Source organism: Quercus suber, unplaced genomic scaffold, assembly GCF_002906115.3.
Source record: "Quercus suber isolate HL8 unplaced genomic scaffold, Cork oak 2.0 scaffold_99, whole genome shotgun sequence".
Classification (NCBI taxonomy): Eukaryota; Viridiplantae; Streptophyta; class Magnoliopsida; order Fagales; family Fagaceae; genus Quercus; species Quercus suber.
The window spans coordinates 950274-963589 of NW_027069564.1; positions in this window are offsets into that span (position 1 = coordinate 950274).

Sequence of the window (13316 nt, forward strand, 5' to 3'; positions counted from 1 at the left end):
GGTGCCGGCCAAATACCCTCTGAAGGTCAAGTTAGAACTTCTTTCAACTCTAGAGTAGTAGAGAGGGGTTAATTATGCGTACCTCAATTTATGAGAGTATTAGGCTTTTATAGTAGTTGAGGGTTGACCTTTTTCCTTGGAGTAGAAGTCTTTTCCTTATAGGGATCCTCATGGGCGCGGATTGCGGAATCCTTTTCCTTATAGGATTCTAATACTGATCGTGGGATACAAATAATTTCCTTAAATACTATGCGCGGAGGCCAAGTCAGAATTTTACACATATCCGTCGGCATAGGGATCGTCAGCTTGCCTTATCCCCGTCAGCCAAGTCGTCGTCAGTTCATTGCAGCGCTACCCAAGGGCTCTGAATCCGCATCCGTCAGCCTTGGATCCCTCTGTTCTTCCAGTTGTCCGAGGGCATCAGCTGACGGGTTGACCATGATTTATTTTTATGTATCAGTTGCCCCCTACTCCATATCTCTGTCAATTCAAGCTGACGGGCTATGGAGTTATTTTTGTTGCTGACCTTCATTTTAGCTAGGACAGAGAAAATATTATGGTTGGAATTAAATGCTCTGTACACGTGGCGAGTTTCGGTTGGCTCCGCTTTTGGATGAGGGCGTCGCTTCGTCTTCCATGCGTTTTCCTTATGTATATATATGGCCCACCTTTCCCTATTTCTCCCTATTTGCTTTCGGTGATTCCTGGAGAGCTAATCCATTGCCATACTTCGTCAGTACTGCCATTATTTCTCTCGTCACCTCGTTAACCGTCACTTTTGAAAAACTTGTAAGTTTCTTTTCTTTCCTTGCACACTTTATTTCAATTATTTTCTTTAAAGTGAGGTCGTCATCCTAGGTGCTTAGTTTACACCCGTCACTTGTAGGTAGATGTCGAGTGACGCGTCGAGTGACCAGTCGTCGGTCCGCGAAGGAGCGGACTACGACGAGGTATTTGGTTCAGGCTCAGGTAGTGAGTCTGGGAGTTTCTCCTAGTCGTCAGAGAGGGAGACGTCGGCCCATACTCCCGTCGAGGAAGTAGGAGGTTAAGGAAACGGCGGCCAGGAGGAAGAAGTAAGCAAGGAGGGTGAAGTTGGAGTAGGAGAGAGAAATAGTGACGGGGATGAAGGTGACGAGGAGTCTTGTGAAGGGACTTCTGGAAGTCCTGGAGACAGTCGTCCCTTCATCCTTCCCAAGGACTGGGCTGTGAATAAGTTCCTTCCAAAGATGACATTTAAAATTTTTAAGGAATTACGCACCCGTTTCCAAATCCCCGACCATATTCCTATCCGTCTGCCTAGGGAGGGTGAGAAATGTTATATGGGAAAAACTGCAGATGTTGGCATGTATGATGCTATGTTTGCTGCCGGGTTGAGACTGCCTTTGACGGCTTTACACCGTCAGCTGGCTGATTTCCTTGGTTTATCCGTCAGTCAGATTGCTCCAAACTCGTGGAGAATCTTTATTGGTGCTGAGGTACTGTGGGGTCGTCTAAGTGGAGGCCATTGTCAGCTTTCCTTGGATGAATTTTTCTATTGCTACAGACCCCAACACCTTTCTTCCTCAAAGGGAATGTATCATTTTGCCATCAGGGAGAAGGAGTTGAGGCTGGTGTCTGAGATGCCAGATTCTAATAGAGCCTGGAATGGTAGGTTCTTTTTTGTGGAAGGGACGGATTGGGTGTTCCGTCAGGAAGAGTGGGAAACGATACCCTTTGGTTGTTTCGACAATACTTGGGGGTTCGCTAGAGAGTCAGGTTTTAACCGTCAGCTTTTATCCTCGTCAGTTTGCTACGTATTACAATTTATTTTTTGAAAAGGTATTGACGTAGCCAATTTATTCTTTTTCAGCCTTCACTCGTCCATCAATAACCGACGAGCAGGAAGATTTTATCCGTCGGGTTTTGGAGATACCCATAGAAGAGCGATCGTGTCGGGACTTGATTACCCTCGACACTCTTCACGCGTACTACGGAGGTCCCGAACCAACGCCTGAAGCTCGTAGATTAGAAGAGTTTTCCCGTCACCGTAAGTTCCTTGACCTATTCGTTACGTCACTCTTTGTACTTGTAGTCATTAGCTTCCCTTATGCGTTTCTTTTGCAGAAATGGACGTAGCTAAGGAACGGATTAGGGCTGCCGCTACCCGTCAGAAGGAGGAAAGGAAGGCAAAGGGGGAGGCAACGTTTACGTCCGCCCCCCAGACCGTCACTAAGGGTTCCCAGAAAAGGAAACCTGACGGGGACGTCATTTATCCATCAAAAAAGACAACCGTCACTCCTAGGAATGTGCCCCCCGGGAAGTCGCCCCCCAAGTTGGGCCATGGAGCAGGGAAGGGTGTTATGATCTCTTCTGGTCCCATCCTGAAGAGGCCCTGTAGCTTGTTGACGCATAAGGATTTTGCCGTCGAAACTATTGAAGCCCTTATAAGACCGACGGATATAGATCCTTGCGCTCACCTGGGGACGGAAGAACTGGGGTCATCCGCTTTGTTTGATCTCTCGTGGGTAAGCCGTCAGCCTTTTTGACTGACGTGCTTAATCTTTCTTTTTTTGATAACTGACGGTTGTATCTTTTTCTTGGCCTTGGTTCGTGTGAAGGCGCTTCAAGACTGGTGCGTGGCCAAGGAGGGGGTCGTCACTCGTGTTAGCAAGCATAATGCTAACATGCGAGACCAGCAGGCTCAGTATAAGGAGACGGTGCGCACACTTAACCTCGAGCTGAAAGAGGTAAGGGAGAAGTTGGAAGAGGCAAGCCGTCAGAAGGACGAGCTAGAGGGAGAGCTGTCGATCCTTCGTGGACAGTTGGAGACGGCAGGGGCTGACGCCGTTGAGAAATTCAAAGCGTCAGACTCCTTCATCGATTCTTGTGGTGGCTATTATGGCACGGGATTCGATGACTATCTCAAACAAGTTGCGTCAGCTTTCCCTGAACTGGACCTATCTGGAATTACCCTGGACGACGCTCAGCTGATGACGCCTGCTACCGACGCCCTTACTGTTGGTGGTGACGACTAGGAGGATTCTCCACATGCAGATATTGGAGTTGTTTTAGCCCAACCTGCCGCGAATCTTCCCGTCCACCCTTCGCCTGAGATCCTTGTAGTGGAAGACCCTTCAGCTCCCCAGAAATAAAAAGGCTCCAAGTGACACTCTTTGTCTTTTTCTTTTTGTAGTTGTATTTTGGATAACATTTTCAAAGTGCCCCCTTTGTTATTGGGGTTTTAATTTGAACACAGACTGACTCCCGTCACTTTTTATGTATGCTATTCGCTTTTTACAAATTTATTTTCTTTTCCACTGACTGAGCCCGTCAACCTTTAAATTACTGTTTCAATAAGGCCGTCGCTCTCCTGCTTGAAAAACTTTTTTGTTTTATGCCTTTATATTTAATGTTGGTCTTGCTCATTTTTTGGTCACGATCCAATAGAACGCAGTGGTGATGCACGCTTAATATAGCCGTCAGTTTTGTTCAAACCGTCAGCTTTTGAACTTTTAGTTTCTTTGGCTCTTACTGGACCGTCAGTCCATTTTTGCTCATTATGTTTATGACTAATCGTCAGTCTTTATTGTAATCGTCAGTTTAATTACTTAGCCGCTTTCTCAGTCTTTTAATTTGATTGTAAGTTTGAGTGCTGAGATGATTGTGGTCTTAACCATATTTAGTCTTTTAGACCGTCAGCTTGAGAGCTGAAATGATTGTGGACTTGACCAGTCTTTTAGACCGTCAGCTTGAGAGCTGAAATGATTGTGGACTTGACCAGTCTTTTTTAGTCTTTCGGTTAGACCGTCAGCTTTAGAGCTGCGACGATTGTGGACTTTACCACTTTTTTCGGTCTTTTGGTTAAACCGTCAGCTTGGGAGCTGAGACGATTGTGGACTTAACCACTTTTTTCGGTCTTTCGGTTAGACCGTCAGCTTGAGAGTTGAGACGATTATGGACTTAACCACTTTTTTCGGTCTTTTGGTTAGACCGTCAGCTTGGGAGCTGAGATGATTGTGGACTTAACCACTTTTACGGTCTTTTTAGGTTTTAAGGCCGTTCACGTTTTATGAACTTGAACTTGTAAATAGATACTTCAGTAATTCTGAATAAACTCTCATTGTCATGTATCAATATAAAAAGTAGTTCGAAAACAAAATCTGCCCATTTTGGGCTTATTGTAGCAAAAACATGAGTAGAAGAAACTGCCCATTGGGCTTATTGTAGCAAATTCTTAAGTAGAAAAAAAAAAAAAAAAAACTGCCCTTTGGCCTTATTGTAGCAAATACTTAAAAAGGTAATCGATAAGTCTTAGTGTACCCAAAAAAGGTGTTGTTGCTTTTTGTGTCGCCGCCCCTACTGGTAGTACTTCCGTAAGTGTTCAGCATTCCATGGATGTGGTAGCTTCCGTCCATCCAGTGCCTCTAGATGGTAGGTGCCCTTCCTTTGCCATGCCGTAACTCAGTAGGGTCCTTCCCAATTTGGGCCGAGCTTTCCTTGGGTGGGGTCCTTTGCTGCGCCCATAACCTTTCTTAGAACGAGGTCTCCCACCTGGAAGTCTCTGTGTCTGACCCGGGAGTTGTAATGCTTGGCCATGCGGTCCTGGTACCGTGTAAGCCTTTGTTCTGCTGCCATCCTGACTTCGTTCACCAGATCAAGTTGCAGACGTATGGCCTCGTCATTCCTCTTTTCGCCATGGTTGTGCACCCTGTAGCTTGTAAGGCCGACTTCGGCTGGGATGACTGCTTCATTCCCGTACGTTAGTCAGAATGGTGTCTCTCCTGTTGGTGTCCTTGCTGTTGTCCTGTAGGCCCATAGTATGCTCGGCAACTCTTCAGCCCATATGCCCTTTGCCCCATCGAGCCGGGTCTTGATAATTTTTAGCAAGGACCGGTTTGTGACTTCGACCTGTCCATTAGCTTGGGGGTGGGCGGGGGAGGAGTAGTGGTTCTGTACCCCCAACTGCGAGCAGAAGTCCCTGAAGGAGTCGTTGTCGAATTGCTTCCCGTTGTCCGAGACTAAGATTCTTGGAATGCCAAACCTGCAAATGATGCATCGCCAAACGAAGCTCCGTACGTTTTTTTCTGTAATGGTGGCCAAGGCTTCAGCTTCCACCCACTTCGTAAAGTAGTCAATGCCAACAATTAGAAACTTCAGTTGTCGTATTGCCGTAGGGAACGGCCCCATGATGTCCAACCCCCACTAAGCGAACGACCACGGTGCCATCATCGGGGTGAGTTCTTCGGGTGGTTGTCTAATGACGTTGCTGAACCTTTGGCATTTGTCGCAGGCCTTCACATAAGCCTCGACATCCTTCTGCATTGTTGGCCAAAAGTACCCAGTTCGTACTAGCTTGTGTACTAGCGATCTTGATCCTGAGTGGTTTCTGCAGATTCCTTCTTGCACTTCTCTCATGACGTAATCTGCTTCTTCAGGACCTAAGCATCGTAGGTAGGGGCTGGGAGAAACCTCTCTTATACAAGACATCTCTTATCAGCACGAACCTTGCTGCTTGAACCTTTAGTTTTCTTGCCGCCTCCTTCTCATTCGGCAATATGCCGTTCTTCAAGAAAGAGGTTAACGGCGTGGTCCAATCGTTTTGGGGACCGAGCTCCTGTACGTCGACAGCATTTATGAGTGGAGAGAGCTGTGTGAAGGAGAGTATATTACTAATGGTGGCCATGTGTTCAGCTGAAGCGGCTTTGGCCAAGCGGTCGGCTTGTTCGTTTTCTCCCCGGGGGATCTGTATAATTTTGACCTTTAGCTCGTTCATCCTTCTTCTTGCTTGGTCCAGATACTTCTTCATTCTTTCGCCTTTGCATTCATACTCCTCACTTATCTGGTTGACTATGACTTGGGAGTCACAGTAAACGATCACTTTTTCGGCTCCTGCTGCTTTTACGAGGTCAAGCCCTGCTATCAGAGCTTCGTACTCTGCCTCGTTATTGGTGGTAGGGAATTCAAGGCGGACCATACACTCTACCGTATCTCCTTCGAGTGACTGTAGTACGACGCCGGCTCTGCTGGCCTGCCTGTTGGAGGATCCATCTACATGTATGCTCCATTGCGGGGATTCTTCTGCCCCCCTGTCCTCACCATTCGTGAATTTTGCTATGAAATCTGCAACGACCTGCCCTTTAACAGCAGTCCGCGGGCGATATTGGATGTCAAACTCGCTTAATTCTATGGCCCAAAGTGCCAAGCGCCCAGCAGCTTCTGGGTTGCTCATTGCCCATCGCAAAGGCTTATCAGTTAAGACAATCATCGTGTGGGCTTGAAAGTATGGCTTCAGTTTGCGTGCTGCCGTAACCAGCGCGAAAGCAAGCTTTTCCATGGGTGGATATCTTTCTTCAGCTCCGCGTAATGCCCGGCTAGTGTAATACACAGGTTTCTGTACTTTCTCTTCTTCTCTGATCAAGGCGGCACTGACGGCGGCTGGGGAGATGGCGAGATAGAGAAAGAGTTCTTCTCCTAGTTGCGAGGGACTCAGCAGTGGTGGGGAAGAGAGGTAAGCTTTCAACTCCTCAAACGCTTGTTGGCATTCAGTGGTCCACTCGAAAGACCTTTTTAGCGTGCGAAAGAAGGGTAAGCATTTGTTTGTTGCCCTGGAGACGAACCTGTTTAGCGCTGCTATCTTGCCGTTGAGGCTTTGTACTTCCTTCACATTCTTTGGTGGTGCCATCTCCATTATATCCCGGATCTTGTCTGGATTGGCCTCGATGCCTCTCTGGGAAACCATGAATCCTAAGAATTTTCCTGCCGTCACCCCAAAGGCACACTTCCTTGGATTAAGCTTCATGTTGTAAGAGCGAAGAGTGTTGAACGTTTCCCTGAGGTCTTCTAAATGATCTTCTTCCCTTCGACTTTTAACCAGCATATCATCTACATACACCTGGACGTTTCTCCCAATCTGCCGTGCGAACATCTTGTTCATAAGCCTTTGATATGTTGCGCCCGCATTTTTTAGACCAAACGGCATTACCTTGTAGCAGAATAGGCCTTGGCTGGTTACGAAGGAAGTTTTTTCTTGATCATCATCGTGCATCTTGATTTGGTTGTAGCCAGAGAAAGCATCCATGAAGCTTAACAGCTGGTGTTGAGCCGTAGAGTCTACTAGAGTGTCGACTCTCGGGAGAGGGTAGCTGTCTTTAGGGCATGCCTTGTTTAGATCGGTGAAGTCTACACACATCCTCCATTTCTCGGAAGCTTTCTTGACCATCACTACGTTTGCTAGCCAGTCAGGGTAGTAGACTTCTCTAATGAAATTTGCCTCTCGTAGCTTGCGGACTTCTTCGGCTATGGCTTGATCCCGTTCTGGGGCGAAGACTCGCTTCTTCTGTCGGATGGGCGGAAAGGATGGTGATACATTCAGCCTATGCACCATGACGGAAGGGTCTATTCCTGGCATGTCCTCGTGACTCCAGGCGAATACGTCCTGATTCTCTTTGAGGAATGCTGTAAGTGTTTGCCGGATTGTGGGACTTGCAAGGGTTCCAATCCTCGTTGTCTGGTCAAGTCTGGAGTCGTCTAGGGGTATTTCTTCAAGCTTCTCGACTGGCTCCATCGTGCTCCGGTGCTCTTCTATGCTCATGGTTTGGAGGTGATCATCCATTTACATCATGGCCACGTAGCATTCACGTGCAGCAATCTGGTTTCCACGTAGTTCTCCGACTCCGTATTCTGTTGGGAACTTGATCATTAAATGATAAGTTGAAGTTGCCGCCTTCCACGCGTTGAGGGTGGGTCGCCCTAGGATAGCATTATAGGCAGATGACTGGTCGACCACGAGGAACGTTACGTCTTTTGTGATTTGCTAAGGATAGTCGCCTGCTGTCACAGCCAACGTGATTGCGCCCAGCAGAAACACCTTTGCACCTCCAAAACCGACAAGTGGGGCATTCGTTGGAACCAGTTGTTCCCTGCTGATTTTCATATGCTGGCATGCCGGGTAGTATAAGATGTCTGCCGAGCTGCCATTGTCGACTAACACCTGATGCAAGTTGTAGTCCCAACCTGTAGGCTGACAACAAGCGCGTCGTCGTGCGGGTGGTGAAGACGTTGCGCGTCTTCTTCCGAGAACTCGATAATGGGGCTTTCCCTTTGAGCTACCTTTTGCACTGGACTCGTCAACTGGACGTTTTGGACTATCTGGAGGTACGTCTTTCGAGCTTTTTTGGACGGCCCGGAAGCCATCCCTCCTACAATCATTTGTATGTCACCAACGGGAGGTCTTGGACGGTCATTATCTCTGGGGGGGGGGGGGGTGCTCTAGAGGTGCTGGATCCACTCTTTCCTTGCTTACGAATTTCTACAATTTCCCTTGCCTTATAAGGGCCTCGATTTATTGCTTCAAGTCGTAACAGTCGGCTGTGTCATGGCCGTGATCTCGGTGAAAGCGGCAGTACTTGTCTCTGGAATGCCTGCTAGGATCCCCCTTCAGCTTTCTAGGGAAGGTCAGAGCCCCTTCGTCCTTAATTTGCATTAGGACTTAATCTATTGGGGCGGTTAGCGGGGTGAAGCTTGTGAATCTCCCTCCAGGAGGTTTAGAACGCCTTTCGTCTCTTCGATCTCCTGTTTTGGGCCTCTTTCTCCCTTGGTCTGGTCGTGCATCTTCCTGCTTCTCCCTTTTTCTCGGCTTCTCTTCTCGGTACTACAACGTGTCCTCAGCATTCATATACTTAGTAGCCCTGTAGAGTACTTCCGACATGGTCTTCAGGTCGTTTTTGTATAGGGAGAACAAAAACTTGCCCTTTCGCAACCCATTTGTGAAGGCTGCTACAAGTATTTTGTCGTCGGCTTCGTCAACCGATAGCGCTTCCTTATTAAAGCGCGTTATGTAGGATCTTAACGTCTCGTCCTCTTTTTGCTTGATACTCATCAGGCATGCCGTGGACTTCTTATACCTATGTCCCCCAATGAAGTGTGTAGTGAATTAAGCGCTTAGCTCCTTGAAGGTGCTGATAGAGTTGGGTGTCAGCCGGCTGAACCATACCCTTGCAGGGCCTTTGAGTGTTGTGGGGAAGGCCCTACACATAATCTCATCTGCTACCCCCTGAAAATGCATCAGGATTTTGAAAGTTTCCAGGTGGTCCAGAGGATCCTTCACCCCGTCATAGCTATCTATATTCGGGATGCGAAACTTGTGGGGTAGGGGGAAGGAATTCACGGCCATAGTGAAGGGCGAGTCGGTACGGTTGACTAGATCGTCAAGATCACTGGAGACTCGCCCCTTGAGGGCGTTCATCATGACCTCCATCTGTTCCCTCAATGCCTGCATCTCGGCGGTAATATATGGTGGAGTCGCATCCGTGAGGGATGGCATGCTCACGTGATGCCTCTTCGGCCTGCTTGGGGCGTGGCTGCCCTCAGGTCTCTCCTGATTCTTCTTTGGAGCGCTAGTCCCTTCCTGATCTTCTGGTTGGTCATTTAGTGCTGCATCCTTCTGGTGCAACTGTTCTTCCAAGTCGAGGTTCTGTTTGGTGAGACGCTCCACGGTGGCACCGAGAATCCGAACTTGTCTCTCGAGGGCAGTCGTGGGTGGTTCCTCTCCTTGTATGTCATTAGTAGTCGCCATGGAGCGAGTGAGTACCCTGCAACCCTTTAGTCTGGGAAACGATAGTATGGCTTAATTACGAGTTTCCCACAGACGGCGCCAACTGATGATGTCGAAAATATCAACAGTGAGTTGCACAATGCTCGTACCCTCGAAACAACACCTGCACAAAGAAAAGAGGACCTAACAGAGAGCACTGGTGTGGTGCTGGCCAAATACCCTCCAAAGGTCAAGTTAGAACTTCTTTCAACTCTAGAGTGCTAGAGAGGGGTTAATTATGCGTACCTCGATTTATGAGAGTATTAGGCTTTTATAGTAGTTGAGGGTTGACCTTTTTCCTTGGAGTAGAAGTCTTTTCCTTATAGGGATCCTCATGGGCGCGGATTGCGGAATCCTTTTCCTTATAGGATTCTAATACTGATCGTGGGATACAAATAATTTCCTTAAATACTACGCGCGGAGGCCAAGTCAGAATTTTACACATATCCGTCGGCATAGGGGTCGTCGGCTTGCCTTATCCCCGTCAGCCAAGTCGTCGTCAGTTCATTGCAGCGCTACCCAAGGGCTCCAAATCTGCATCCGTCAGCCTTGGATCCCTCTGTTCTTCCAGTTGTCCGAGGACATCAGCTGACGGGTTGACCATGATTTATTTTTATGTATCACCTATAATAAAAATACTCCACTAACTAAAAGAATAAATATCATATAGTTAAAATATATAAAAATAAAACTATTATTGGTAAATTCTAATTAGTTATATAATAAAATATGCAAATACACGTTATTTATGGCATAAGCAAAAATAAATGAATAATGGAATAACCTCAAGGCAGAAGTTATAGTAGATTTGTAGACGGAAGATCTCATTTTTATAACCAAACATTAACATCTATATATTTCTAAGTGAAAACTCTAGCTAGCAACCATATACAATAAAATAAGAGATCTGAGGTTCAATTTCTATTTACACAAAAAACTGATTAATGTTTTAGTTTGATAATAAAGAACTATCATTAAAGGCAGACACTATAAATTAAAACTCTGAAGAATTTTTTTTTTTAAAAGAAGACTTGGTCATTCCGATGATTCCCAACCAAAAGAAAAATGGGACATTCCCAGAACCTAACTACTAACAAATTTTAAAACAATTTGTACGCACAACATCAGGTACACGTAAAGCCGTAACGGTGGATACGCACGATTTCATGGGTTTTGAGTCTTTTGACCATTGAAGATACAATGGTTGTTAAAACTTTTATTAATAGCAAGCCACATGCACTACTACATATGATATATAGCTGGCATGTGATTCGAAAAGATTTTTTTAAAGAAATTTAGGGGATTAAAAAGATAAACTAGTTAGAAGAAAATAAACAATATATATAGGTATTATGTGGCAGAAAATAATGGACACTGAACAGGTTTTTGGGCAGGCAAGTATTCTTTATACTTTATACCACTAGAACATCATGGGTTCGATGTCACACACTTGATGTCATACACTTGAGAAAGTCTTGATTTTTTATTACAAAGGACTTGGAAAGATAAGTTTTTGGTTCATTTTAATTGTTAACCACCAGTCTCATGCAAGCTCTGCGATCGTGCTTAATTTTTAATTTTAATTTTTTATATAAAAATTACTGAGGAATATTATTTCTGATAAAACAAAAAATCAAAAACTCTTTTTGTGAAAGAATTTTGAAAGTTTTGATAGTTACTGTGTACTATTCTTCCTTCTTGATTATTTATGGTTATAAGATGATCATTTATGGTTTTAAAATGACTAATTAATGATCATCTGCCAATTTTTCCTAATGTAATCAACTTATTTTATATGAGTAATGCTAGGACCATAAATGATCATCTGCCAATTTTTCCTACCAATGGTTGCTTAGTCACATCATTACTCATAGCAGAATTTTTTTTTTTTTTTTTTTGAAGGCATATAAAAGAAGTTGATTGCTTATTATGTGTTATAATATTTGGGCAATCAACTTCTTTTATAGGAAAAATTATACTTTACCACCTTAAACTATGCATCAAATTACATTTTGCACCCTAATTTATTCGAACGCATACTTTACATCCTAAACTATCACACTTATCATATTTTACATCCCAATGTTATTTTTCCTATTATGTTTAATGGAATTCTACTGCACATAATAAGCACATGATTCTTGCTTAGGTAGAACAAACTTAAAAAACTGAAACACCCTTTTTCAATCAATTAAAACAAAACCCAATTCTTTCCAAATTTCTCTTGGGTGTGTGCCTCTCCCAAATTCAGATTTTGTAAACCCTAAATTTCTTGCATTGCTTCATATTTCAACACTTAAATTTCTCTCACTGTTTCATATTTGGCATTTTCATCTTCCTTCAAAGTTTGATTCGGCTCATAGCACTGCACGAAAAATCCAGATTCTAGACTATAAGATGTAGTAACCAAAAAGGCCAGCTTCCACGTAACAAGATGTAGGTTATAACTCCAATGCTCCATATATCTTCTTGCTTCTAGACTATATGACGTATGTAGGACTTCAGGTGCAACATAGTATTCACTTCTAACAGTATAATTAAGTGTTTCTCAAAAAAAAAAAAAAAAAAAAAAAACCAGTATCATTAAGTCTTTCATCTGCACAAGAATCTGAATTTGGGTAGAGATGCGGAAAAAATTGGGTTTTGTCTTAATTGATTTTGGAGAATGGTGTTTTGGTCTTTTTAAGTTTATTTCACCTAAGCAAAAAACATGTACTTGTCATGTACAGTAAGATTTCATTAAACATAACAACAAAAATAGCATCAAGGTGCAAAGTGTAATGAGTGTGATAGTTTAGGGTGCAAAGTGTGTGGTCAAATAGTTTAGGGTGTAAAGTGTAATCTAATACATAGTTTAGGATGGTAAAGTATAATTTTCCCTCTTTTATAATAGTAATGGTAGGACCACCTAAAATCATACAATTTTTGTCATAACTCGTCACGTGTTAAGTTTTGACTGGTAGAGGTGTGTTCTTACAAAGACTCACCATCACACGTCTACCACTTACAACTTGCCACATTGCGAATTGTGGCAAAAATTGTCATTTTTATGTGGTCCTAGCATTACCACATTTATATAAAATATCATTAAAAAGTGCACAATCAAGAATATGAACCATTTGCATGAGTGGATGATTTGACAAATATTTAATTTTTTTCCCATGGCTTAAGTGTATAATTATCTTTCATTTATTTTAAAAAAATATATCTTGACAATTATTTAAAAAATTAGCCATAATAGCAACAAAGAACATCATGGATGTGTGGAGGACCAACTCCATTCACATTGAATAACCTCTAACATGACTAGCTATGTTATAAGTTACAATATTACTTGATCTACAAGTATGGGAAAAAGAGATATTAATGAAGGCATCAATAGTAGGCATTTACACTATTTTTGTATTGTGTAATTACAGGACACAAATTCAGTATATATATTGCATGTTATTAAATGGAGTTAGGAAAATCTCAATTTTTAAGATTAATATAACTAAAAATATGGAAATATTACTTTAGTAAATTTACAAATATTTAATTATCGCATATAATATATTAAAGTTGAAGCTCAATTAACAATTCAATTTAGTTTTTATTTCTATATAAAAAAATTAAATTCTAATTGCACTCCAATTTTATGTCAATTGTGTCAATTTTCATGGCAAGTGTCCTTCCTAAATTCAAGTTATACACTAATTTTATATCAATTATATTGACATGCAAATTCATGCATATAAACTTAGAA